This window comes from Psammomys obesus, unplaced genomic scaffold, assembly GCF_907164565.1.
Source record: "Psammomys obesus unplaced genomic scaffold, mPsaObe1.curated_primary_1811, whole genome shotgun sequence".
Taxonomy (NCBI): Eukaryota; Metazoa; Chordata; class Mammalia; order Rodentia; family Muridae; genus Psammomys; species Psammomys obesus.
The window spans coordinates 19,559,823-19,584,540 of NW_026591598.1; the positions used below are offsets into that span (position 1 = coordinate 19,559,823).

The 24,718-nt window shown below is 51.5% G+C and overlaps 1 protein-coding gene and 1 long non-coding RNA gene across 5 annotated transcripts in view; one reads left to right on the top strand and one right to left on the bottom strand.

Moving 5' to 3' along the window:
- Tmem51 (transmembrane protein 51) overlaps nucleotides 1-20,840 on the bottom strand; it is a 49,879-nt gene extending 29,039 nt beyond the window's left edge. The window contains exon 1 of one of the 3 annotated variants that reach the window (XM_055611363.1): nucleotides 20,776-20,840. The gene's annotated coding sequence lies outside the window, so the exon portion shown is untranslated. Of the gene's footprint in view, nucleotides 1-19,877; nucleotides 20,138-20,379; nucleotides 20,537-20,775 lie in introns of those variants that run through there. The other 2 variants (XM_055611362.1, XM_055611364.1) reach the window with 2 other exon arrangements.
- A 1,538-nt stretch (nucleotides 20,841-22,378) lies between these two features.
- Nucleotides 22,379-24,718, top strand: part of LOC129679877 (uncharacterized) — a 5,944-nt gene continuing 3,604 nt past the window's right edge. For both annotated transcript variants that reach the window (XR_008720593.1, XR_008720594.1), the window contains exons 1-2: nucleotides 22,379-23,091; nucleotides 23,537-23,626. This is a non-coding gene — a long non-coding RNA (uncharacterized LOC129679877). The remainder of the gene's footprint in view (nucleotides 23,092-23,536; nucleotides 23,627-24,718) is intronic.

The window sequence follows — 24,718 nt, forward strand, 5'->3', positions numbered from 1 at the left end:
CACACACACACACACACACACACACACACACACACACACACACACACCAAAAACAACAACCTCAAAAGTCAAAAGCAAGTACCCCAAAAGGTGACCACACAACCATTTATTTCGTGACCAGACAGACTAAAGGATGGGGTATGGAGACTGTTGACCCTGAGTTTTACTCTCTGGTGCCACCTCACAGTGACACTTCTACCCATGATGCTGAGCAGGGAATAACGAAGATGAAGGCCAGGCTGAGCCCCCGGCACCTGGGGGGACCATGTGTCTCAATGAAGCAAAACTCCGAGACTCAAGGCTGAGGTGACATGGGAAGGCAGAGTGGACCTCTGGGGCTAACAGGGTCAGAATTTTCATCTGAGGGTGAACAAGGCCCAGTCAAGTGGGACCAGCAAGGACTCAACTCAAGATCATGTCCAGCTAGGGTCTGAAGCACAGGTGTCTACTGTACCAACTCTAGAGGTGCCCCCCACCCTGTTACCTCTCACCAGGGTGCCAATCAACAAACAAAATCAACCCCTCTCCGAAGATCCCAGGCAGAAAAACGGTCACCAGAGCACAGATGAGAGCTGAAAAGGCCACTCCATACCTGCCCCTATGAGACATAGCTCAGACAGGCCTCTGCTTTCTAGTAAAGCAATAGCCTTGACAAGCACTGCTCCCCCACGACCAGCCGTTTGTCTGTGACAAAAGTCGGTGACCATCCATGTCCCTCCCACAGCCACCTCTGCTCCTGCCTGCCCCACCCCTCCTCCAGACCCTCCGCCTGTAAGCTGGGGGGGGAGGGCAGCACAGTTTGGTTACCTGTACTTGAATGCTGAGTGACTCTGGGCACCCTCTCACCTCCTTGCTCCGCCCTCAATACATACATACATTCTCACCTCAGACCAGCAGCCCCAGGATGGCGACTGCTTGCCCCACCCCCAGAGCTTCTTATTTGCCCTGGGAGGTGTGGGGTGTTTATCTTATGTACTGTGGGGTAGCTACACATGGGAACATGGTGATGCTGAATGCAAGGCTGACTTGTCCTACCTGCCCCAGCGCCTGGAGTGAGTCACGTCTCTGCCCAAGGAAGGGGTCTAGCCTCCACTTTGCCATAGTCACCGCCACACCCTGTTACCACACGTCCTTCTTCATCTTCCTGGCAGGGTCTTTCTGGGCATATGAATTCATCACTCCTCACACTTTGCACACTCCATTCCAAACTCACTGCTTCTCCACGAAGGCCATCCTTCCCGGGGTCCTCCTCACCCCAACTGACCCTCAACATGATCGTAACCAGACTTTCCCAGCCTGTGTCAGCTACCAAGCCTGGTCGTGCCACCTCGCCAGCCTGAGCCATTAGCACATCAGAGAGCTTCCTCACAGGCGCCACAGGGAGCTCTGACTTTGGGGGAGTCTGGACCACCCATCTCACCTCAGTCCCACGTCTCCACCCTTCAGATGCTCACTTTTCCCAGAGAACTGGGCCTGGCACCAGCAGCACCAGTGTGGTGAGGCATGAACCATCTCCCAGGATTTCAGTACAGGACTGGGGCACATCCAGGGCCCAGGACCGCCACACCTGTATGCCCAGCCTTCCCCTTGACCCCTGATAACCATGACGGCCTAGCCTCCTTCTTTCCCCCTCCAAGTGCTTAAGGCTAGGGAGGCAGCTCATCACACCACGGCAGGAGCACTTGGCAGAGGAGACAGGAAGCAAAGTCAGAGGAGGAGGAGCTTGGGCCCAATAGCCCCTCCAAGGGCAGGCCCCAATGACGTAACTTCCTCCCATAAGGGCCCACCTCTTAAAGGTTAACCACCTCCCAACAGTGCAACAGGCCAGAGACTAAGTCTTCAACTGAAACGGTCCCTGGAGAACACTCTCTCCACTCTCTTCTTTCTCTAGATGTGTGAGACAGAGAGAGACACACACACACACACTCAGAGAGAAAGAGGTGTCATTTCTCAGGAGCTGTCCACTTTTTAAAAATTTTTTGAGACAGGGTCTCTCGCTAGGATCTAGGGCTCTCCACATAGACAATCCTGGCTGGCCAATGAGCCCTAGAGATCTGCCTGTTTCTGCCTCGCCAGTGCTGGGATTGCAAGCTTGAGCCCCCACATCTGGCTTCTTACACTTGTGCTGGGGTCAAACTCAGGTCCTCATCCTTGTTCCCAGTGAGCCTCTTCCCAGCCTCCTTCCCAACCATTGACTCCCCTTCCGCTCCCCACCTCCAAGCCGCTGAACTATAGCCATTTCCCCTTCACAGCTGCTATGTGCATTTTGGGAGGACAGCTTCCTCCGTCACCACAACAAGGCCAGTTCTCTCATTATGCCCTCAGATGGCCAGAGACACAGCTTTGATCTGCTGGGCAGTGAGTCTGAGGAAGCCGTCCAACTTGCTTCTTTGCAAGAGTAGTTCCTTTGGCCAGTGTGGACACAGCAACGTCATAGCACATCGGGTGCCAGAAAAGTCGGAGTCCTCCAACATGGGGGTAGATCATCCATGATCATCTACAAGTGGGCATGGTGGCACACACCTGTTACCTCAGCACCGGGGAGGGGGAGTCAGGAGGAGGTCAGGGTCATCCTTGGCTACCTGCTGAGTTCACGGCCAGCCTGGGCTACCTCGCTAAAACAGACAAACGACACAAACTCACTAAAACCCGAAACCAAACTGCTTTCTGACTTGGCAGGGCTGAGTGTTGGGTCTATACAGGGAGTTTAGATTTTATGGCGGGGCTTGTGGGATTTGCCTCAAGAAGAAACAAACAAACGATATTTATACGAAACAATGCCTGGAATGTGAACTGGGGGACAGGAAAAGCAAATCTGGCTTTCATGATGTGAACACTGGGTCAAGGCCAAGTCTGGCTCCTAAGACGACAGTGAATACTGGCTGGTCTGACATTAGCCCTGGCCATGTCCAGGCCCGGCTGTCCACTGTTGACGACACAGTGTTTCACACACCAGAAGTGCGTCATAACGTGACATCCTCCATCTGCACTGCTTCAGCAAGGCAGGCAGGCCTCACACCCATTTTACAGATGAGTAAAAAGCATCAGGTTGGAGAGAGTGAGTTACTTGCCCAAGACCACACAACTAGCAAGTATCACAATCAGAACGGTAAGCCACATAACCTTGGCTCCACAGCCCTCTGTTTCCCATGGCATCAGAATCCTCAGGCTTGGGGTAGGTGGGTCAGGGTGTAGCTCAGATGGTAGAGGCTTGTCTAGTGTGCACAGAGCACTGGGTGCAATCCCCAGCATTATGTAAACCTGGTATGCTGGTCCGTGCTTGCAATTCCAGCACTCCAAAGATCGCTCTCAGCTACAGGGTGGGCTTGGGGCAAGCCTGGCTACTAAAGACCTTGTCAGAAAAGGGCTTTAAGTCTATTAGGTCTAAAAGGGGTGAGGATCTTGACAACATTCTGATGCTTTGGCTGCCAGCTGATGCCTGACTCCAAAGACTCGGTCAAATCTGTTCCTGTAAAGTCCCTTGACGAATGCTGGTCCAGCCAAGGATCTTGGCAGAAAGTTACACGGATGGATCGCATCTGGACCAGCCAGCCAGTCCTGCTGTGAAACCCTCCAAACTGCTCTTGGGCTCAGGTAGGTGGCTTAAGGGCTGGAGGACCTCCCAGAATTCTCTTCCTGTCTGGTTCTTGGTGAGAACTGGCCAAAGAGACTGAGTGGCCACACAGTGGCCTGCTTTTGACATTTCTTTTCTCTTTGTGACTGTGAGACAGAAGCCTTCACGCTTTCCAGGGAGGCCAAGCCCAGCTGGGACAGACAGGCCAAGGGTTCCAGCAGCCTCAAGCCCGTCATGAGATATGTGGCTGGGTACACGCAGGGGGACAATGGCTAGCCCAGGCTACTCCGCTAGACTGGAGAATTGCAGAATCAAGTGGATCCACTGGCTTCTCCAACATGAAAGACCCTACCCTCAACACCCCTGTCTGCTGCCTCCCACATATTTGAATATGACCTTGCTCCCATCCCTGGGCCCGGCTTCCCTGACTGGCCTTAATGACATCACCTTCCTCTCTGGCCAGCCCGCCCTTCCATTTAAGGCTGTGGGGACTTTGGAGAAGGGCAGTCTGCTTCTTCGGCAGGCCCCTTGGGAATGGAACACATATTGATATCTAAGAGATATGTGTGTGGGCATCGAAGAAGCCAGCATGCACTGCTCTGTGAGGTAACAGAGAGGCAGGGCTTCATGCTGCAAATGAACTAAAATAAGTACACGGGCCAGCGAGACGCTCAGCGGACTGCCGAACCCAGGGCCTGAGTTCATTCTGGGGAGAGGGCCAACTCCTGAAAACTGTCTTCTAAACCTCACTTGAGCAACACACACACACACACACACACACACACACACACAAATAAATAAATAAATAAACAAACAAACAAATAAATAAATAAATAAATAAATAAATAAATAAATAAATAAATGGAATAAAAACTTTTAAAAAAAGAAGCCACCCTGCCAGGTCATATGATATGTGATTCCATTTAAATGGAATGTTCAGACATGCTGGTTAGTGGTGCTGCTGGCAACACTGGTGGGGCGGGGACTTGGAATACTTGCTTGAGAGAGTTGGGGTGTTCTTTTCAGGGGAGGGGAGACTAGGGGCTGAACATGGGGTCTCACACATGCTAGGCAAGCACTCCACCACTGCAATGTATCCTTGGCCTCTCCGCTTTTTGTTTTTTGTTTATTTGTTTGTTTGTTTGAGACAGGCTCTCAGAATATAGCCCTGGCTGGTTTGGAACTCGATATGAAGAGCAGGTGGGCCTCAGACTAACAGAGGACTGCCTTCCTCTGCCTCGTGAATGCTAGGGTTAAAGGCTTGCACCACCATGCCTGGCTCTTTTCACTTTTATATTTGGGACAGGGTCTTAAGAAGTTCACCCTCGGCCTCCTTAGAGGCTAGGCCCACAGGCCTTTGCTGCCAGGCCTACTGGGGTGGGGGGTGGGGGATGAGGAAGAGTTCGGGATGACCAACAGGAGGCTATATGGGTTTATGAATATACTAAAGTGACTGCTGATGTCATGTGACTTTCTGAGCTCTGATACGTCATCTGCGGCAGAACTGGCTGAGGCTTCCCCCCCCAGTCCTCGGTACAGGAACATCACACCCTCACCCCACCCTGGTCAGGTGGCAGTGTCCTTCTCCCGGTGTTACAGACTCAGACTGTCTGACTCCACCATTCTTATTTGTCACTACGTCAGAACACCAAATTGCTTCTTTGTGCCGGAGACAGAAACCAGATGTCGGTTGGAGCAGCCCCTGGTGTCTGGCAAAGGAGGGGCCCAGCCTCTTAGTGCCACTGTGCCTAGAGGCAGAGGAGAGATTGACCAGCACAGGGGAGCTGGCTTGCTCTGAGGCCCACAACACGGGCCCTTCTGCGATGAAGCGCCATGGGATGCTACCCGTGGCTGGTTTCTTTAGGAACAGGCTCACCACAGGGAAAGGTATCAAAAGCTTGTGGGGTCTGGAGCTGTAGCTCAGTTGTAGAGGAGTGTTTGCCCAGCTTGGATGAGGCCCTGGGTTCGCTCCTCAGCACTGTGAGAGGTTGACGCAAGAGGAGTAGAAGTTCAAGGCCATCCTTGGCTACACAGTGGATTAGAGTCCAGCCTGATCTACATGAGATCCTGTCTTTTTAAAATGCAACAGTAAGAATAACAAGTCTTAATTAAAGCCCACAATTAGCAGTTGGTTCATTTAATCTTCCCAAAAATCCCCCCTCCCCTCCACACCCTTGGTCCAGGCTGGCCTCAAATCATCTATCCTGCCTCAGTTTCTCGAGTGCTGGGATTGCAGGCCCGCAGGCGGCCAAGCTCAGCTCTCACAAAATCCCAAAATTATTCTCTCCACTTAGAGGAGCTGAGCATCCTCACTGGGACAAAGGTTTGAACTTCCATGTGTTACTTTAATCCAAGGTAAGACATTGTTTCTTTGTAAGAAATTTAGTACAGGTGAGAACAGAGGGAATCAGGACCTCACACAGCCTACTGACGACTACTGTCAGAACCACCACAGCAAGGGGGCTTACACTGTTTTTCTTCTTCAGGGCCGGTGAGATGGCTCAGCAGGTGAAGGAGCTCAGCTTGCAACCAGGCGGCCTGAGTTCCATCAACACCACAACCCTGCCCTCCGATCTCAGCATTTGAGCTGTGTCTTGTGCAAGGCCCCTACCCGGTCATTGCGCACACAGACAGTAACAGGACGTGCATTATAACATGTAATATTTGTGTAGTTTTTTGTAATACAAACTGGCTTGGGCAGCTTTGTAACCCACCCTCTTATGACTGCCATCTCTCTGTGTCCTTCTGCGTCTCCCCCATCCTGAGGGCATGCCGTCCCCGTGCGGGTAGACCGCAATTTTCCAAGCCTTTGTGTTGGACACCTGGTTCATGTGACATTTTGGTTGTGGGGGGGCAGTTTTAACCTCATTGGTGGTATCTAGCCAAGCCTCCTTCCCGCAGAGGGCAGCATGGCCACTGGCAAGAGTCCAGCACCAGGCGTCACCAGCGACTTTGCATGTGTCGAATCTGTGCATCTCGGATGCACCCATCTTTGCTTGGTGGAGATGGGGGCCTTGTCACCTACACAACACAAATGCTCTGGGCCTTCCAGCTATCTCAGCCCCAGGAATTTCCCTAAGTACTTCCTGAATCGTAGTCAGCCAGTTTACAGGAAGCCTCTTCAAGTTCCTGGTAGCCAGCTCATCCCGGGAGAGAGAGCACGCATGCTTTCCCTGGCAGCAAGTTTCTCCGTACTCGCTGAATCGGTATGTGTGTGTGTTTGGGGTGGGGGGCACTGAGGAAGTCTGAACTCCATCTCTGCGGCAGCAGCGGAGTTGCTCTCACCCACGACAAAGCTATTGCATCAACAGCCTCAGTGCCCCGCAATCAGAGGAGTACAACCCACAGGGAAAAAGTTCAGAGGTCACCCCAGTATAACTGCCTCCTAGCTCTCTGCACCTAAACTTGCTCCTTAGACCCCCTGCCTGGGTCTGACCTTTCTTTTCTTTCTGTGCCTAGACTCTTTGGAATATCTGAGGAAGGCTACTGGTCTGCCTCCCTAAAACACAGATGGCAAGGTCTGGGCCTAAAAACTCCAGGTGGTTAAGTCCAGGTCCTTAATGGCGCTGTGACCTGGATATGGGTTAGCTAGCGCACGTTTAAAATGACTCAACAGTTCTGCCGCACTCCCGACAACTACAACATTTATTGCTTTGATTACCAAGAGATCAGGTAAACGCAGCATTTAAAAATGTCACTAAATGGGAGAGAGAGGTGATTTCTAGCAGGGTGTGTGAGGAATCAGAGACTCTGAGGACCTCTGGTGTATGCCCTGAAGTTGAAAAAATTGGGGGTGTTAGTGTTAGTCAGCCTTCGACACTGTCGACGGTACACACAACTCTTGTAATCAAACAGAGCTAATAAAACATTGTTTACTAACTGTACACAAGCCATTGTTACTTCCAGGCCTGTGATGGGAAGGGAGGGGTTAGCAATGAGGAGGCCAGATTCCCGCTCAGTGGGGAGCTGGGGAACCACATCAGCTGGAGTGGGGGGCAGGGGGCAGGTAGGCAAAGCCCTAAGAGCAGGAATGATTCCAGATGGTCACTGCTGGGTCTTCTCTTTGGGTCCTTAAACTTCCATGTGGAAGGGGAATGTGGGGACAGTATTTCATTAGCAATGTTACGGGCTGGAGCAACTGGCCAAACCCATGCGAGTCTGTTCATTTTATCTAAAGACAAACACACAGTCACCTGCAAAGGCAGGAAATTTTAGGAGGGTGTTTGTTCACCACCCCAGCTTCTTCCTGTGTTCTCGCCCCAGCTTCCCAAGCCTCTGAAGGGGGACTGAAGTTTAAAATGCTAAAGGAGCCATGGTGAATATCCACAAATCCCTGTACAAGGCCACCTTACCTAGTAGGAACCCGTGCAGAATCCATAACAAACCAGAGAGATTTTTAAGGGGAAAAAACCCCCAATGTTTTCTGTAGACACAAAAAAAAGACACTTGTTTATTAAATACCAATTAGTAAATCTAGATGAGCAGGAAGAAAATCCAAGCCTAATTATGCTGTGATCCTTAATTACCGATAAGATCTGTGAGAGTAGCCAGTCTTTCTTGTATACTGAAAACAAACACACCTTTTATTTCATACCATAATAGGATCCTATTACAACACGGTACAAGACCTAATATTTATATTGGAATATTTTTAGTCCCCCCTTTTTGTTTTGTTTGCAGCAGTGTTTTGGGGGTGGGGGGAGCTTTGCACACGCTTGCCAAACTCTCTACCACTGAGCCATAACCCCACTGTTTGGGGATATAATTTTCAACCTTTGACACCTAACGATTGACATTCCCACCATGAGCACATGAAAGCGCTGCCTTCTCGTCCTCCCTGAGTTTGAGACAGGGTCTCATGGAGTCCAGTCTGGCCTCACATTCACTATGCGTCTGAGGATGACCTTGAACGCCTGATTCTTCAGCCTCCTCTTCCTCAGCACCGGGATGGCATGCATACTCTGCCACACTCGGTTCGTGTAGCTCTGAGGCTGGAACCCAGGGCTCAGTACGTGCTAGGCAAGCACTCTGCCAATGGAGTCACAGTTCAAGAACCCACAGTGTTGTTATTGTTCTTATTTGGTTTTTTGAGACAGGGTTTCTCTGTGTAGCCCTGGCCACCCACATTACTTTTAACTTGGGATTTTTTTGTTACGTTTATTTACTTACTGTGTGCACACATGAAGTTTGTGTGTGTGTGTGTGTGTGTGTGTGTGTGTGTGTGTGTGTGTAAGTGGCATAATGTGTGGGGAGGTCAGAGAGACAGTTTGCAGGGGTTGGTTCTCTCCTTCCAGCCCAGGAGTCTCTGGAGTCAAACTCAGGCTGTCAGGCTTGGCAGCAAGCACCTTTACCCACTGAGCCACCTTGCTTGCCCGTCAGCCTAATGTTTTAAAACACTTCCCCGTTTCTCCCGTGAAGACGGAACGTTCTGAGTTGGCGCACTCTTGCGTACAGTCAGGTAGAATGCCGTTCCACTTTTCCCCTGTGGGCAGCAACAATTCATCTTTATCCCATCTCCGGGCAGGGGCATTCAGCTTTTCCCTGACGACCCAGAAAGCTCCTGTGAGTGTTTAGAAAACAAATCCTTCCAGGCGTGCTCTGCGAACACTGCCCCAGTTTACCAACTGCTTTGTCAAAATGGCTTTAATTTTAGAAACCTAATCTAAAAGCCATTCCCTGTGTAGTTTACCTTTATCACCATGTCAAAAAGCCCCTTCCCAAAGGGGGCCGCAAGAGCTGGGCCACCACCCCATCACCCACTGTTCACAGTCATCATGGCTGATAATGCCCTGAGGGTGACCCACAGATCCTGATGCAGTGCAGAGAGGGCATCCGCTCAGTGCAGGAACCAGAAAGGTCCTGACTGGTTTTGAGAAAACAGCAGACAAACCCAATTTGAGGGATAGCGACACTAAATGGAGACAGAGGAGTGTATGCCATTCCTCAACCCCCTTTTGCCATTGAGACACACACACACACACACACACACACACACACACACACACACACACACTGGGCAGCACACGTCCGGACTTTCAAAGTCAGGGAATTACGAGAAAAATCTGAAAATTCTGAAGGACCAGAAGAGACTTAGGAGACTCGACAATCAAATAAGTTGTGTTACTTCAGACTGACAGAGCTGAAAAATGGCACTGGAAAGGCCAGAGCCGTCCCATAGCGTCGGTGGTAATAATGTCTGTGACTTATATCTGGTCAGAGCAGACGCCTTTTGTATCTATGGAAACTGCATCCTAGGACTCAGCCAGCTGCATATAGCCGGGTCTATACTGAACAGGTAAATGACTTTTCCCCTTCTCATTCATTATTCCCTAAACAATTCAGTTTAAGAATTCTGTAGCATTTAAATTGTGGTTGGAATAAATACTCTAGAGAGTCAGCCACGGGGGCGCAAATCTCTAATCCCAACTCTCAGGAGGCAGAGGCAGAAGGGTCACAAGTTCCAGGCCAGCCTGGGCTGTATAAAACAAGATCCTGTGGCACACACTGTTGATCCCATCACTCCAGGAGACAGAGGCAGGCAGATCTCTGTGAGTTCAAGGCCAGCCTAGTCTACAGAGCGAGTCCAGGACAGCCAAGGCTACACAGAGAAACCCTGTCTCGAAAAAAAAACCCCAAAACAAAAGATCCCGTTTCTTTTCCCTTTGCTGTGATGAACTATCCTAACAAAGGAAATGGAAAGGAGAAGGATTGATTCTGACCAACAGTTCCAGGACACAATCCATCATGGCGGGGAGGACAAGGCGGCAGAAGCAGGAAGCAGCTGATCACATCACATCCAGAACCAGAAAGCAGAGGCTGAGGAGCCTCCTCAGACCCCTATCTTCACTGAGAGAGAGAGAGGCAGACAGACAGACACATAGAGACAGAGAGAACATTTTTGGACAATCTGGGCAGAAAAACAGAGAAAACAGGAAGTGAAAAGTCATCAGACTTCCTGTCCAGGGGTGAGCAGGAAGAAGGAAGTGGAAAGTGGCTCCTTGGGACTGAGCCCTGGGGTTAAGGTTTGGGCAGCGGTCATTCGCTGGAAGAATGGAGGGCAGAAGGCCTCGGAAGAGGCCAGTTCTGAGAGTTGGGAAAGGGATAGCTGCGTGGGCCTGTCTGCAGGCGGCTGGAAAGCAGTGACAATGTTAGTTCAGCTCTATATGTGGCTCTTGCTTGCCAATGTGATCTGTTTGCTTCCTAGTTCACCAACTCCCTGCCCCTGCTCCCCAATAAGGTATAAGCCCACGAAGGTAGGAGCTACTTCTCCTTTGTGTCCTGCAGTCCAAAACCAAGAGTCATGCGCAGTCTGTAGAAAAACTACAGTTTCCATGTAGAGCCATGTTTCCAAAGTGATTCTGCCCCTCAATTTTTTTATTGTGACAAAATTCTACAGGGCAATCCCATTTGTGCCTTATGACATAAGCGTTATTAACCTACCAAGTTTTTTAAAAAAATATTTTAGAGAGGGGGTGCACAGTGTGTCGGTAAGAGGACAACCCTGTGGAGTGGATTCTCTGCTTCCACCTTTTCGTGGGTTCTGGGGAGTCAAGCTGGGGTTGTCAAGATGGTGAGCATCTCAAGAGCCTCCTTATCAAGTTCTAAGTGTGCAGGTCGGTAGCTTTAGGGACACTCAACCCACAGGACAGCGCACCGATCCATTCAGCTCTTCACTTTGTAAATTGGAACCCCTCTCCAGCACCCAGCAGCTCCCTGTCCCCTCTCCTTGCCCGGGAAACCAGCAATCTGCTTCTGCTTGAGTTCCTCAAGTTTTCGTGGCAAGCTCTGCCCACTAGCCACACTCCCATACCCCCAACCCTGCCACCTTTCCAGTTTGTCTTTTCATAGGCTTTTTTTTTTCCTCTTAGGTAAGCGCGTGCATGAAGACTGAAGGCTATCCCATTCTGTGTCTGGGCCGTGTTCCCCTGTTTGTCCCTCCACCGGTGGATGCCCCTTCCACACTCTAGCTCTCACAAACAGCTGCAGGCACAGCAAGCAAATGTCTCTCCTGAGCCGAATTCTTTTGAGCAGATACTCCGAAGCGGAGCTGATGGATGGCAGGGCAGGTCTATTTTAATTTTCTAAGGAGTTGCCACCGCTAAAATAACTTCTAGGAGGAAACGCTGTACATCCTCCCCCCCCTCCCCCGCAGCCCCATAGGCCCCTGTGAACTTAAGACTCCTGCTCCAGGCAGGGACATTGCAGAGGTAGCTGCATCTGCATCCGCCTGGAGCGCTTGCTGCCACTTGAACTTCATCCCCCCTCCCGGGTCAACTCAGACTTCACTTCTTTAAAAGTCCTTCCCCTCAGGCTGGGGAATGTAGCACAGTGGGTGTCATGCATGTCTAGCACGTGTGAGGTCCTGGGTTCGATTCCCAGCATTGCATTAATCACGTGTGCTGGTACAGACCTCTAATCCTAGCACTCTGCTGTGTGCAGGGGGAGGGGGCGGGAAGGAGAGTGGAAAAGGAATTCAAGGTCATCCTCAACTATATGGTCCTAGCCTAACCTGTGCAACATGAGATGTTATCACTAAAATAAAATAAAGCTCTTTCCGGCACACTGAGTACGAGTTAACCCCTTCCTCCTTCCTGGGCCCGGGTCCCCTGATTAGATTCCAACTGCTTGGTACATTCCTCATTGTCTCCCTCAGGACCATAGGCTGTATCCCTCCGGGCAGGGGCTGAGGATCTGTTGATGGCAGACTCAGTAACTAAGGGCTGTAACAGGGCATTTGTTTACCGATTTGTTTATGAAAATACTTTTACATATGCCTAGGTGTGGAGACCAAGACACAATCATTTGTACACTGCTGATCGTTTGAAAACACAGTCCCAGAGGCAGTTCCAGTCCATAATTACCAACCCCAGCCTGCAGTTCATGTTGCTACTGACCTAAGGTCTCCTCAGATTGCTTTTCTAGGGGGAGGTGGAGAGCTTTTTAAAAATCATGTTCCCAGAGCTACAACAGTGGCACCCTGTCTCAAAAGACAAAAATAAAACCAACCAGCCAACCAACTAACCAACCAAACAAACAAACAAACAAAAATCATGTTTCTTCTACCAAATATCAACAATTCGGGTCCACACCCTAATCAGGCCAGATAGTGGGGGCAGAACGCTCAGAAAGAAGGCAAGTCAGTTCTCAGCCCCTCTAGAGAGGCCTGATTGAAGAGGAAACTGTGTTGGCAAAAATGTAAGATTCCACTAAGCATACCTGGGCCCGTAGCTTACTGGCTTTAGCATATTCAAGGCCCATGACTTAGTCCCAGCAGCCACTCCTAGTCTCCTGCAGAGAACAGTCCAGAACCTTCTGGAGACTTCCAGAACTATATATTACACAATACTGTGATCTCAAGGCAGTGGCCCTCCTTGGTGAGCTTGGGTTCTGCCAATATATGGTGGCTGAAGTTAGGCTGGTCTCGGTCCTCTTAGGCCAGGAAGACAGTCTTGGGGGGTTGTTCAGTCATCCATAAAGCTCTAGATACAGAGAGCAAGAGAGAGAGAGGGAGAAGAGGAGGAGGAGGAAGATCTGGGATGTTGTTCACTGAAGGAGTGCTTGCCCAGTTTGCACAAAGCTGTGTTCGAGCCCCAGCACCTCCTAACCTGGGTATGGAGGGCATGCCTGTAATCCCAGCACTGAAGTGGTAAAGGCAGATGGATCAGGAGTTCAAGGTCATGCTAGGCAACTCAGCAAATTTGAGGCCAGCCTGGGATATTTGAGACCTTGTGTCAAAAAAAAAAAAAAAAAAAAAAAAAAAAAAAAAAAAAAAAAAAAAAAAGAAAAGAGAATATTAAAAAGAAGAGAAGGAGAAGGAAGAAATGATGAAAGAGGAAATAGGGTTACTATGCTGGGGGAGAGGGCAGATGAGTGCTGCCTTTGAACCATAAGTTCTTTTTTTAAAAAAGAATTCTTTTTTAAAATTTACTTACATGTGAGTTCATGCATGTATGTGTGTATCATGTGTGTGCAGGAACCCAAGGAAGCCAGGAGAAGACATCAGATCCTCTGCAACTGGAGTTACAGGCTGTTGTGAGCTGCCATGTGGGTTCTGGGACCCAAACCCAGGTCCTCTACAAGCGCAGCCAGTGCCCTTCACATTAAACCATCTCTTCAGCCCCGATAAGGCGATGCTTTACGTCAGCATTATAAGCAGGACTGCTGCCAGACAGCAATGGGCATTCCTAAAGCTTGATCCTAGTGCTCGCACAGCGTGGCCTTCAGCCAGCACAATCTGCGGCGGATGTGGGCCCAGGCCAGATCGCTACTTCACACCGCTGCCTTGGAACGCAGTCACAGTCTCCACTCGGCAGAGTGAGGCCTGGTGCCCACCCGCCCTTGCCTCTGTTTCCTCTAAGAAGAACCGAGAAGGACCTGTAAACAGGGTGTTTCCACCTTGTGATACATTTTACTTTTAAGGTCTCTGAGTTCTTTCAGAGGGACCTTCTGCACCCAGCGTGTATCTGGAGCATTTGCAAACAGTTCCTCCTTCCAGCTGGTGCTGCCTCCCACTCCTGAGCCCTGTCCTTGCAAAGCCTGAGCTGCTTCTGGGAACTATCCAAGAAATCCCGAGTTCCCAGGATCCCAGCATAGAAACCTAGTGGCCCGAAGCAGGGCTGCCCAAAGCTCTCCCTGCTGTTTGACTGAGACCACACTTACACAGACATCCCATGGGCCCAAGAGACGGCTCAGCAGGGAAAGGTACGTGCTGTGAAGCCGAGCCTGATGATGCACCACTTTGTGATACATCTTACTTGTAAGGTCTCTGAATTCCTTCAGGGGGACCTTCCACACCCAGGGTGTATCTGCCGATACACGCTGTGAAGACAAACCTTGCACTTGATAGGACCCATAGGGCGAAAGGAGAGAACAGATTCCTGCAAGCTCTCCTCTGATCTCTCCTCAGCCATATCTCCTTGGCACAAGTGTACCCCAACTCTCTCTCTCTCTCACATAAATAAATGTGATTTTTTTTAATTGATAAAATTAGGCAGGGTGTGGTGGCACATGTCTTTAGTCCTAGGACTAGGGAGGCAAAAGCAGGAGGATAGCTGTGAGTTTGAGGCCAGCCTGGTTTACACAGAGAGTTCCAGGGCTGCATAGTGAGAACAATATAATAATGATGATGATAATAATAATAATAAAATACTTCCCATGGGCCAGTGAAATGACTCAGAAGGTAAAGGTGCTTGCCACGAAGCCCACTGACCTGAGTTTGATCCTTGGGGCCCATCTGGTGGAGAGAGAGAGCCAAGTCCTACAAGTCATCCCTTGACCTCCACATACTAGACATGGGACCAAACAGTCTCCCTCCAACCCCTCCAAGACAGATACAAAATAAATAGATGTTTTAAAATACTGTGGATATAGATATCCTAGTCTTTCCTCTCTTTCACTTTTTGAAAAGACAGGGCAAGAACGCTTGGCTGACTGCTGGACCCACTGACAAAACACTAAATAAACCGGTGGCACACGCCTGCCATCCCAGAGCTGGAGAGGTGGAGGCAAAAGGATCAGCGGTTCAAGGCCATCTTTGGATATATAACTGATAAAAGCCAATCTGGGACACAAGACTCCAAGTCTCAAAACAACCAAATAAAAGACGTAGCCCACAGTCTGCAAGTGTAATCCTGGAAGACACCACTGTCTGCCCACGACTTCCAATGTCCCATCCCAAAAGTCTGTCCCCAAGGAGAGCCTCCCTGTATCACTTGCCTAGAAAGCAAATTCTTGGCACATTTTAATTTTGCCTTTGACTCTTTAAAGACTTGAAAACTTTAAAGTATGTGTGTGTCTATGTGTTATGTGCCCGTGTGTGTGTGTGTGTGTGTGTGTGTGTGTACACCAGTGCACATGTGCAGAGGCCAGAAGAGGGCTCCATGCCTCTAGCGTGCTCCACATTATTCTTTCAGGCAAGGTCTCTCCCTGAACCTAGGTCCTCTTTTTCTCAGCTAGACTGGAAGCCAGTAAACCCCAGGGATCTCCCAGTCTAGGTCTTCTATAGAGCTGGGGTTATGGGCAACGGAGAGGCACCCAGCCTGTTACATGCAAACATGGATCTCAAATCATGCATGCACAGAATGTGCCTTTAGCCACTGAGACAGCTCTTCAGCCCCCACTTTTGTCACCTACTCCCAAGAAGAGCTGAAGCAAACAAGCCCAAATCAGGAGTTCCATGGGACAAGGTAGCACTGGGTGGCTCAAGATGAACACAGCCTAAATTAAACTCTTCCTCAGCGTGACCTTGGGGTCCCACCGGTCCTGTGCAGATGTCAGCCTCCTCTTTCTAAGAAGCTCATGAGGATGAGACTATCTTAAACACAATCCTCTCCTTTTTTTTTTTTTTTTTCCAGAGCTGAGGACCGAACCCAGGGCCTTGCGCTTGTTAGGCAAGCGCTCTACCACTGAGCTAAATCCCCAAACCCCCCCCCCTTTTTTTTTTAAGAGAAGTGAATCCATTTCTTTTTACTTTATGTATATTGGTGTTCTGCCTGCATGTATGTCTGTGTGAGGGTGTCAGATTCCCCTGGCGCCGGAATTACAGACAGTTGTGAGCTGCCACATGGGGGCTGGGAATTGAACCTCAGTCCTTCGGAGAAACAGTCAGTGCTCTTGACCACTGAGCCACCTTCTCAGCCCCCATAATCCTCTCCTTAACACTCACGTGATACAGAAGCGTGGACCCCAAAGCCCGGTGCACCTCGAATTGTGTTAGAGGGTCTGGGTCAAGGCAGTGTCCTGGCTGAAGTGACCCTGAGAGCCAGACCCCTGAATTCCTAATGACCACCATGTAGAAGCACATGGGCTAACGTGCCAGAACCCGTAGGAGAAAACTTGTCCCCTCAGAATGCAGCACCCCAGAATGCAAAACCAGATTCTAGTCTGATTGCAGAGTAGAGCCAATCAGCTCTACAGCCAATCAGCTCTACAGACAGTCCTTCCCTGTCTTTACAAAGTGTTTGTGTGCTTGCCGTCTGGAAAAGCAGCTGTTCCTCAGTCCGAGAGTGCAGACACACCTGTACTGCTCGGTGAACAAGGGAGCGTCAACCACACGTCACCAGCAGCTCCCTCCCAGATGACAATGAGCAGACAGAATCTGAAAATGTCAAGCTCCCTGGGTCCCAGCCCCAGCAGCCCATACCTGGGCGTGGTGCTGGGTGCCTGTGATCTTTACGCTCACAAGGGAAGGTAGGACGATCAGAACTTATTCTTAGCTACATATGGGGTTCAAAGCCAGCTTGGGCTAAATGAGGCCCTGTTCCACAAACAAACAAACAAACAAACAAACAAACAAACAAACAGAAGAACCTTCAAAAACATCCGAGACAGGCTGGTGCGATGACTCAGCAGGCAAAGGTACTTTCTGCCAAGGCTGAGGAACTGAGTTCCCATCCCCAGAACCCAAGGCAGGAGACAACTGATCCCCTGAAGCTGCCCTCTGACCTCTACACACATGCTCTGGCATGCACACCACTGCACATACCCACTGATAACAAATAAAATAAAATAATAAAAATAAATCATCCTAGACAGAATTGGGCAAGTCAAGGCCTGGTCCTGGCTTTCATCTCAGACATGTCCTTCCCCTCCCTTGGGCGCCTTAGTTTCCCCATTTGTAAGATTAGCAGATTGGACTTCTGAAGCTAAGGCCTCTGCTGGTTCCAACATCCTAGGTCCAAAAGTGACCAGCATGCAAATGTGAGGGCAGCTGAGCCTGCAAATCTAGGCCAAGGGACACTGGAGCCCGAGTGAACCGCTGAGCAGCAACCGGCAGAGCACCAGGCCCAACCAGCCGTTTTGAGATGGGACTGGGATTTAAGACAGGGGGATTAGGAGTCAGCCTAAGGTGTGGTGGCTGGGACAGCTTAGCACAGATCCACCTGTCAGCTCCCTGGCCCCTGTCTTGGTCCATCTGGAAGTGATCAAGGCAGCCTGGCCTGTGGCAGGAAAGGAAAACCAAACAAGAACTCCCAGGAGAGGAGGCCTGGCGCCAGGGGCCGAAAACAGAATGACTCTGCCAGGCCAGGCCAGGCTGCGCCACCTGTCCAGGCTCCGGAGAAGCAAGGCTGGATGGAACACCCAGAAAAACCCAGAAGCTAAGAGATCATCCAAACTGAGCTCCACGTGGCCAGGACCCCTGGAGATCACGTGAAGGACCCCTGAAGGAAGTGTGGGCTTCAGTTCAGCTCCACCTGCCGAGCCCTTCTGAGGCACATGGCTGGTCACGTGAAGGCGGTGACTGGACAGCTGGAAGCTCCCCTCCACCTGCCACACTGCAGACCCTCTTGCCGGCCTCCAGGCAACGGACACCACCGAGGGTGTTCCTGAGGCTGCGGAGTGCAGGATGCGCTTCCCTGAGAGCCCGAGAGCTGACCATAAAAGTGAAAGGAAACGGCAGGCAGATACAGATTCCTCATACCCCGTGGGGAACCATCTGGAACTTTCCCAGCGCCTCTGATTCCCTAGAAGCCCGCCCTAGAGTCGCTTTTTGATCTGTAATTGCAACAGGAGAAGCCTACAGCCCAAGCCCTCCCAATCCTCTAGTCCAAGGGGTGGGAGAGGCTCCCTGTCGGCCTCAGAACAGGGAAGGGCAAAAGAGCAGAAACATGATGGTATGATGGTGTAAATCTGGAGCCTCCCCCCCACCTCCTGCCTAAAATCCAAAAGCAGAGAACATCAGTGGGAGCCACCTCTTCTGTTCCCAGTGTAGACAGAGAAGGCCCCGAGCCTGTGACGTCTGGAACGCAAGCAACAGCTGGAGGGTCCAGCATCCTGCCCACACCCTGGGAGTTCGTGGGCTCTCTAGTAGGAACAAGGGCAGCCCTTTGGGCCTCCCATGAAGTCCAGGAATCTTGCCCTTGACCGTCAGTCATGTGTGAAGGTCACACGTTAATCCTTGCCTTCTGTATGGTGTCCTGCCCAGTGCCTCTCAGTGTCCCTGCTGTCCAGCCAATGGCCAGCTTGCCCATTCCTGGCTGTCTTTTTGAATTAAGTATGAGCAAGTCTGGCTGCTGCTGTTGTGATTTCAGTGCTGTGGATGCAACCCAGGCCCTCACAGACAAGCAAGCCCTGTACAATTAAGCCCCGCCCCCTCCCCACCTCCGGAATTATCAGAACCTTTCCATTAGCTAGCTCCCCTGCCAAGACCTAGAACGGAATGTGTGTCTACACTACCTTGGGCAGCTCCTGGCTTGCAGAAAATGTTCGGTCTACCTCTGCTTCTCTCTGTGGGATGCCCCACTACACCCCCGGCCTGCCCAGTCCATCTCATCATGGACTCCAGGCCTTTAACCTCACCCTCAACCCAACCACAAAACCCACTCCCGCTACCTGAATGGCACCCCGCCCAGCACAACCCACTCACCCACGATATAGCTCCATATTATGTACTGCTTCTGGCATCTCCTCAGCTCTGACACCTTCCCCTGCTGTCCCCAGGGATGCCAACCTCCTGGCGACTACATCAGTACTTTGCTTGTTTATTTTTCTTCTCCCTAAGCCCCCTAATACAGGAACACAGAGTTTGCGCCACCAATGCCTCCCTGCAGTCTGGGAGCTCAGTGCTCCCATCTTGGACGAGGAGACAGGCTGGGGGGGGGGGTGACTGCCCACCATCCCTCACACAGCCAGCAGGAGAACAGCACCCACTAGGGCCCTTGTCCCATCGACTGCTGACTTCCTTGATTTCCTGATTGGGAAGGCCTGGCCTTGGGTATTACCCAACCACCAACAGAGTCACCACCAGCCACTCTCCCTCCAGCTGCTCCTTTCTTTCTGTCTGGGTTGGGGGAACCTTTGATCAGTCCTGAGATATTGGGAAAGGAGTAGCTCCCCCCCCAGGGACCCCTGAGTAACTGGTCTCCGTGGGGAAGCTGTTCCACCCTCCTCTTAAGAGGCCAGGCACCTTCAAGTTAGCCTTCGAAACAAAAGCCAGAGGAGGCCCTGGAGGGGACAGGCAGGGATCCTGTACCTGCAAGCCTGAGTCACCTACCTAGGCCCTGCCCCTTTCACTCTGTTCCCGACTTCCATCTCTGAATTCCCAGAGTGGCCAAGGACCTGGCTCAGGGCCACACGCACCATCAGAGGCGCAACCCACCACCTTGCAAGGTCCCCCATAGCAGCTTGCAGGACAGATCTCCTGCTCCTGCCCGGTGGCTGAGGAAAAAAAAAAAATCTCAAAGTGGCCAACTTGGTAATCAGGCTTGGTTGTTCCCTCCTCAAACGCAACCCCAACAGTCAGGCCAAGTACGAGCAAACCTCCTATCTGATAAGTACTGTGCTCTCCCCTGCACCAGTAACTCACCTACAGAGTCCTTGCTCTGCTGCTCGGGAATGCCTAGCCTCAGCCTGGGGCTCCGTCATTCCTATTACACAGGCGAAGAAACCACGGATCCTGGAAGATACCTCTGGCTCTCTATCCCTCGATTTCTTCTACAAGCATGAATCTTAATCCGGTAACAGTCAGAAAGAAAGAGTAGACGGTGTCCACCCCACGTGCAAGGACAGGGGCTCCCGCGGCTAGTGTGCTTCCCTATTCAAGTTCTTTCCTCTCAAAAAGCACCCAGTGGCCAGGTGCCTCTGTCCAGGCTCAGGCACATGGTACCTGTCCCCGCCAACAGGGGGCCCCCGAGGCCGAAGCCGGAGCGACGCGAGAGGCGGGAGTATCCTCCGCCGGCCGGGTGCGGCTGCGGAGGGTGCAGGGCCCGGAGTCCCCTGGGAAACACGTCCGGCATGATGCTCTGGGGCGCACGGATACCCGACCTGGACCCTACGGGACACCTCCCTGCGCGAGGGCGCAGACTCACCCCAGAGGCGGCGGGTCACGCTGAGTCTCTGCCCGGAGGCCCGGGGCTGGGGGTTCCGCGACACCCCCACCCCAGACAATCTCGGGCCGCGGAGCCGGAGACGGGGAGCGCCGCGTGGAGAGGGCGCACAGCCCGGGGACCTCTGTGGGGATCAGCCAGCACGGCCCGAAGCGCCGAGAGCCGGAGGGAGGGACCGAGGGCGCCCGCAGGAGGCACCGCCCACCTGCCCACCCAGCGCCCTACGCCACCAGGCGGGGACCGGGACCCCGGGGCGGAGCAGGCTGGAGGACCTAGAACTGCACAGCGCAGGGCAGGGTCCGGGGTCTCGCACCCTGCGGCCGGAGGATGGCTTTCTGGGAGTCCCTGCTCCGCGACCTCACCTGGCCGTGAACTTACCTTGCTGTGCGCGGAGGCCGCCGCCGCCTCTCCACCGGTGACTCCCGGCCGCCCAGGGAAGGAAGAAGAAAGCGAAGTTTCCCCAGCCTCTCGGCTCGTGCTCTCGGCCAGCTCCGGGATGCCCTCCGGATCGCCACCTCGAGAACTAACCCGGGTGGAACGTGCCGCTCGGGAGTGTCCCCAGGAGGGGCGCGTTCCCAGCTTGGCAGAAAACTTTCCAGTGAATCACCGGCTGGTTTTCTCCCTCCGCCTGGAGCCGGGTAGGGTGCTCCGAGCTGAGCGGCGCCTCACCTGCCCGGAAGTTTGCCTGGGAACGGCGCGACTCCAGACGCGGATCTGCCAGCTCTGAATTCCGACCTGGGTCGCTTCGTGGGTGCGCCTCCGGCTCAAGTTCAAGGCCTGAGAAATCCTTGGGTAAACCGGCATCGGAGAAGTCAGGTGAGGGCCAAAAGGCGCCTCCTACTGGGGATGACCGCTTTCTGGATAAGCTGTACCCCTTGGCTGCAGCCAAGCTCACTTGGAATTCCTGATCCGCAAATTCATCGCGCTGTGTATCTCCGGAGTCCAATCACACACTCTTACACCGCTACCTCTTACTTGCAGTAGCAGTTAGCAAGAGATTAAGTTGGGGATGGCTTGTGATTTGGGAGGTGCAAAAGGCGTTTTTGGAAACAGGCTTGGAGCGCAAGAGTAACTGCTGTGTCTCAACATCCTCACATCCTTACTCCGAAGCCGGCCTGGGTTCCCACCCTGTCCCTGAACATCTCCCTCAGCCCATCTCAGACCTGCAGGTGGTTGTTGATTATACCCGAAGCCCAGACCCCTCGGTTGCAGTTCACCCTGACACACTCTAGGGAGGTCATTCAGACAGTCCCAAAGGTGGAAGCAGGGAATACTGGTAGTTTTCCATGCCGGGATCCAGCCCCAGACCCGCCCCGCTCTGTGTCTAATCCAGCTGGGCAGGTCCATGTATCTCAGAAAACCATCTTCCCAGCGGGGAGAGGCCAAGAGCTTCAGAGCCAAAGCTGAGCTGCTGTGAGCAGAACCAAGAGAATGGCAGAGAAAGTGTGTTCTGCTCCCGGGCTTCCCCCTGTTCACCCCTCTGTCCCAATGTGGTTCTGTTGCCTTGTATCTTCCCACATGGGAGCTGCATGTCCACTTATCCCACTTCATGTCAGCCGGAGACATGTGTCCTGAAGGGAAAGATCCAAAGACATGATTCTCAAACACTGACTGCCTATTACCTGTTGTGCTGGCCGGTTTTATGTTAACATGACCCAAGCTGTAGTCATCTGAGAGGAGGGAACCTCAATGGAGAAAAATGCCTCCCTAAGATCCAACTGTAGATAACCTAGAACCCCTGCACAGATGTAGCCCATGGCAGCTCAGTGTCCAAGTGGGTTCCCCAGTAATGTGAACAGGGACTGTCTCTGACATGAACTCACTGGCTGGCTCTTTGATCACCTCCCCCTGAGGGGGGAGCAGCTTTACCAGGCCACAGAGGAAGACAGTGCAGCCAGTCCTGATGACACCTGATAGGCTGGGGTCAGAGGGAAGGGGAGGAGGACCTCCCCTATCAGTGGACTTGGAGAGGGGCATAGGGGAAGAAGAGGGAGGGAGGGCCTTTCAGGGGAGGCCACAAAAAGTGAAGTGAGTTACATTCTTGGATCGGCCAGCACTGAGGAAGTGCAGGATTTGAACTGAGGGACTCGGCAGGACCCTGGCTCTGAACAACTATGCCAGGAATTTCCAAGTGCTGACAGAACAATGTCCGCCTAAAGTTATCCACACCTCAGTCTCCAGAACCCAATACTTTAGATGTAGAGAGACTGCAGCTGTGATCAAGCTGTGAGTCTGGAGATCAGGGCTCATCCAAAGTAGACACAGGGGGGTTTATAAATAGAAGGGAGGAGGGCCAGTCACGTCAGAGGCGTGACAGTGGAAGCAGGCACCAGATACAGCTTCTGAAAGGAGGCTGTTAGCCAAGGGATGTTAGCAGCCTAGAGCTGGAAAAGGAGGGATAGATTATGTGATAGATATCCCAGAAGGGTCTTCACACTGGCTGGTGTGGCACATTGATTTTAGATTGGGAGGAGCTGGCACCGATCTCCACAACTGTAACCTTGTTGCTCTAAGCCTCAGCAGTTCCTGGCAGTTTGTTACAGTAGCCATGGGGAATGAATATATCTAGCACTCTCAGCTGTACAGGCCAATGCTGATTTCACCAGCCCTTCTGCTGACTGTCCACTGTCCGCTGTAAAGCTCTTCTCTCAAGAGACACCAGGATATAGCCTGAACCACTGATTTAGAAAGAGGGTAAGATTTCATCAGATCTGTCTGTATTTTTTTTTTTTATTTTTAATTTTTGGCTTCTCTGCCATTTGTGAACTGTGTGACCTTGGGACAATGTCTTATCCTCTCTGGGCCTCAGTTACTGTCTTTAGTTATAAAAGCAGTGATGCTGGCTGGGCACTTAGGGGACCCATGCCTGTGGCCCCAGATTCTGTAGATGCTGAGGCAGGAGGATTGCACATTTGAAGCTACCTTGGGCAACCTTCTTTTGTTACCAGTGCGGACTGAAGCTTGGGCTTCACTGTGCGAACCACACGTGAAAACCACATTGCCAGTCCTATCTTGAGCAACTTAATGAAACTGTCTCCCAAACAATAAGCTAATTAGTTTAATTAAATAATTCCCAAAATAGGGGCTGGAGACGTAGCTGAGTGGGTAGAGTGTTTGCCCTACCTTTGTTTCCTAGCAGGGCATAAACCCCAGCGTGCTGGCACACTCCCGTAATCCCTGCAATGAGGAGGAGGAGGCAGAAGGCTCAGAACTGCAAGGTCATCCTATGGTACGTACTTAAGTTTGAGGCCAGCCTGGGCTACATGACAGCTTGTCTTATGGTGAGGATTACAGTGATAAACACACAGCCCATGTGTGGCCCCATCTGTGGCCCTGGGTCCCTTCCTCAGCACATCAAGAAGGAAAACAAAACAAAAATAGTGATGCTAAAAATACCCACATTGCAGGATCAATATGAGGCTTAGATGCAGCGGGATTTGGTGGAGTTCCGTGCGAGTCCCCATGTCATCTGGACTTCAGTTGTTGGGGACACTGTGCTTCCCACTCTGGAACACAGGACCTCTCTGCTGGGCCCTTTCCTGAACTCTGGCTGAGCATAAAAGTCTAGTATGCAGGGGGATCAGAAGTTCAGGGCCACCCTTCTTATCTAACAGGTTTGAGACTAGCTTTGTGAGGGTCTGTCTCAACGCACACACACACACCACCACCCGAAACCCAACCAACCAACCAAACAAACAAACAAAAAAAAACCCTCACTAATTAAAAAAAAAAAATCCATATATTGTCACTGGTCAGTGACTAGAACCTTTATCTGGAAATTAAAATATCTCTTCAATAAAAAAGTATGCCCGAGAGCCAAGCCAGCAAGTGCTTGATGGACACGCCTGAGGACATGAGTTCAATTCCCAGATCCAAGGGAAGGTGGGAAGGACAGACCTTTCTCTGGCCTCCACATGAGCACTGTGGCATAGGTATGCTCCCATCAAACACACATCATAATAATAATTGTTTTACGTGCTCACAGCTAGCAGGACAGTTCAGTACACAGCAACTTGAATTTGATCCTAGAAACTCACAGGGCAGAAGGAGAGGTAGGCTGCCAGAAGTTGCCCTCTGACTCCCTTATGTGTGTGCGCATGTGAAAACATAAATGGATACATGTAATTTACATTTTTTAATATGTTTATAAATATTTAGAAGTTGGTCAAGAGCCAGCTGTCAGTCCTGTGCTTTCCATTGCTGGCTGTGGCTTCTGCCATCTGTCACTATTTTCCCTCCCAGGTTCCTGGTTTTCCCACTTACTTGAAAAAAAAAGAGAGAGAGAGAGAGAGAGAGAGAGAGAGAGAGAGAGAGAGAAAGC